The following is a 3,796-nucleotide window of genomic DNA, read 5'->3' as shown; positions in this document are numbered from 1 at the left end:
CAAAAATAAAACCTAAAAAAACTTGTTACTCGAAGAGATAATCCATAGGAGTGTTAGGTGTGAATGTTTGTGGCCCTCAAAACTTGTGTGCTGAAATACTAGCCCCAGTGTGATTGTATTAGGAGGCAGGGATTTTTTTGGAAGGTAAGTAGGTCAGTAGGTAGAATCTCATGAGTAGGATCAATGCTGTTACAAGAAGAGACATAAGAGTTTTTTTTTGTTTGTTTTGTTTTCTTTTTTCTCTCTGATCTCTGCCATATGAGAATACTAAATGCCCATCTGTAAACCAGGAAGTAGACCCTCACAAAACACACTGGATCCGACATCTTGATATTCAATTTTCTGGCCTCCAGAACTGTGAGATATAAATATTTGTTGTTAAACCACTCAATCTAAGGTAATTTGTTATAGCGGCTCAAACTGAGTGTGAAAAGAGGGAAAACAGAAGTTTTAGAATGGCTTTATTTCATAGTTTCAAGATATTTTAGAATATGTTATATACAACAAATAAATATCTGTAGTACTTTTAATTTGAAAAGTATATTTTAAGAATAAAAGTTTAATTCATAAACCAAAGGGCAGAATGAACTAAGCTGAGGAATGCATTGTTGAAGTAGAAGAATGGGCTGAAAAAGGTCCAGGAAGACTAAAAGAATATTATTAACAGAAGAAAAAATAGAGATAGAAAAGGTATGTGGAAAAGTACTAAGTGGAATGCTTGACTATAGGCTCTGGAACCAGACTGCTAGGGATTAATCCTGGCTGTCCCTTAATACCTGTGTCAACTCAGGCAAGTAATTTAGCTTCCCTGTTTCTTTCTCACTTTTAGAATAGAGATAATAATAATATTAATAGTAATAATGATTCTAAAGTGTTATTATGTGAATAAGTCATTTAATACATGTAAAGTCCTTAGTAATGTGTTTGGTGTTAATAATTATTTGGTAAATGTTTTATCACTATTGTAAGGACAAACTTATAAAATTTTTTCCCATACTCCTCAGTGTGTCTCCTTGAAAACATCATAAACTTCAAAATTGGCCTGTTCTATTGTGTTTTTTCTTAAAAAATTCCTTAGTTTTAATGAAGTATAATTGACAAATAAAAATTACATATATTTAGAGACTATAACATGATATCTTTATATACATATGTCCTGTGAAAAAATTATCAAAGTCAAGCAAATTCCCATTTTTAAAAGATGCCCATCCAGGACCTGATGCCTTCACTGGGGAATTTTACCAAACATTTTAAAAAGATACAATTATTTAAGAATAATACTTCTCAAACTCTTATGAAAACTAAAGAGGAATCCAAACTCATCGTATGAGGCCAGCATTACCCTGATACCTGAGCCATAGAAGGACACTACAAAAAAAGAAAATCACAGGCTAATATCCATGATGAACACAGACGCAAGGATCCTCAACAAAATACTAGCAAACCAAATTCAACATCACGTTAACAGTATCACACATGAGCAACTGGAATTTATCCCTGGGATGGAAGGATGGTTCAACACCAACACTAGCCTATTGTTTTTAAGGCTTTCTGACCCTTGGAACTGTAAACTCTTGCCTCCAAAATGACCTCAGGAGTCTCCCAGGAATTTCAGGAGACTATTCCAAGGTGCAATAATTTATCTCTCAAAGAGATAAAGGTTTAATTTTATTTTTTCTTTCTTCTGCTTTACCAAATTAATGAAAATTCTATCTAGACTTTATAGTCTCTTTTGCAGACTGCTTATCATATGCAGTGTACTCTAGATATGGTAATTCAGTAGTTAAACTCCTTCTTTTATTATGTCTTGTGGAGAGGGCTCCTTCTATCATTTTTGGTTTTCTCAACACTATATAGTCAATATTTATTAAGAGAAGTTCTGAAAGAAAAATACTGAAAGAGGAGGAAAATAATAAAAGGAGCAATTAGAACAATGCAACATAAATGCCTATAGCCAAACAACAACAGGAGTTTTCACATTTAAAGGGCCTTATGAGTATCTCATTAAATGAGTGAAAAACCACCTATACTTAATTTAATTGTTGTGAAATCTCAGAACACTAAGAATTAATATTAAAATCTAAATATTGCCAGAGAGAAAACACACTACAGAGGAACTAGAATCGGAAAATTATCACAATGTAGAAAATATTCCTTGAGAATAATAGAAATAGATTCAATGGAAGAATAAATAAGTAATAAATGCATATAAAATGGCATCCTGAATTGACTTATCAAATCTTTGTTTCTTAAAAACTAGCAAATTTGTTTTTTTTGTTGTTGTTTGTTTGTTTTTTTTTTTTGAGACAGAGTCTCGCTCTGCCGCCCAGGCTGGAGTGTAGTGGCCGGATCTCAGCTCACTGCAAGCTCCGCCTCCCGGGTCCATGCCATTCTCCTGCCTCAGCCTCCCGAGTAGCTGGGACTACAGGCGTCCGCCACGTCGCCCGGCTAGTTTTTTGTATTTTTTAGTAGAGAAGGGGTTTCACCGTGTTAGCCAGGATGGTCTCGATCTCCTGACCTCGTGATCCGCCCGTCTCGGCCTCCCAAAGTGCTGGGATTACAGGCTTGAGCCACCGCGCCCAGCCGCAAATTTGTTTTTTACAAGTTTGAGAAATTTCTTGACCTTGATATGGTCTCAATTTTTCATCTTATTTTGTTCTATGTCTGCCTAAATATTTCAACTATTTCCATCTTTCACATCACTTATTCAATCCACACAGCTCTAGGATGAATTTTTACTTTCTTAAATCATAACATTCATTATTAATTAAAAAATAAAACTCTATAATTGGGCAAAGATAAAATTAAAAAAAAAAAACTCTATTAATTGATTGCTAAGACGCCTTTACTTTCTTCCTCTATAAAAATATCCATCTAGAGTATTTTACTTACTACCAGACAGTGGTTTCCATTTCTATTTGTGCTGTGCTGTAGTAGTTTTCTCTATGTGTCTCTTGATAATTTGTCATTATATTCTGCCTGTTGAAAAAATAAGCAATGTTTTCCAGATTGTCTTTCAGTGAGGAGAATAAACTTGATAGTTCAGAGCTGAAAATAGATTCCTAATTATGTAGAAATATGGGCGCCAGCATATCTGCTAGAAATTTATCACATTTTTCTTTCAATTGGAAAAGTTCTGGACAACTTTTAATCACTTCAGAGGCATTTTTATGTCCCCACCACGTGTAATTTTAGTGGACACATGTGTCTAGGTCAATGTCCCTTTCTTTAGGAAATCAGCCTACCTGAATTCCTTATGGTCAAAGTGGATGTGTCAATGGTCATCTCTATCCTTCTCAAAAGGGACACATCTCCATGATCATATGATTAATTCAGTTAAAAAAAGAAAATGACGAAAGCCAAGTCAGTTACATAATTTTCTCCTAAGATTAGAGGAGTTGACGCTCTTCTTCCCATAGTTTGCTACGTAGGGAGGATTCTAATCTTCGACTGTCAATATCAGCTTCCTTACTGCAACTAATAAATGTGATAAAAGTGTTAAATATACATGCAGAAGAAGGGCTTAATATAAAGCAAGAAGGTAAGAGAAACTTGACTACGTTGTTTGAATTCTCAGTATCCAGTTACATCTGAAGCTATTATATCCATAGATTTTTAAAATTAATTCAGATACATTTTTTTCACTCGCACCTGAAAGATTCTCAGCTAATGCTGAGATGTTTTCTCAATTTGACATAATGGAATATTATGCAGCCATAAAAAAGGATGAGTTTGCGTCCTTTGTAGGGACATGGATGCAGCTGGAAACCATCATTCTTAGCAAACTATCACAAGA

Source organism: Colobus angolensis, unplaced genomic scaffold (assembly GCF_000951035.1).
Source record: "Colobus angolensis palliatus isolate OR3802 unplaced genomic scaffold, Cang.pa_1.0 Scaffold553, whole genome shotgun sequence".
Lineage (NCBI taxonomy): Eukaryota > Metazoa > Chordata > Mammalia > Primates > Cercopithecidae > Colobus > Colobus angolensis.
The sequence above is the reverse complement of the archived record's forward strand: the minus strand, read 5'-3'. Positions refer to the sequence as shown.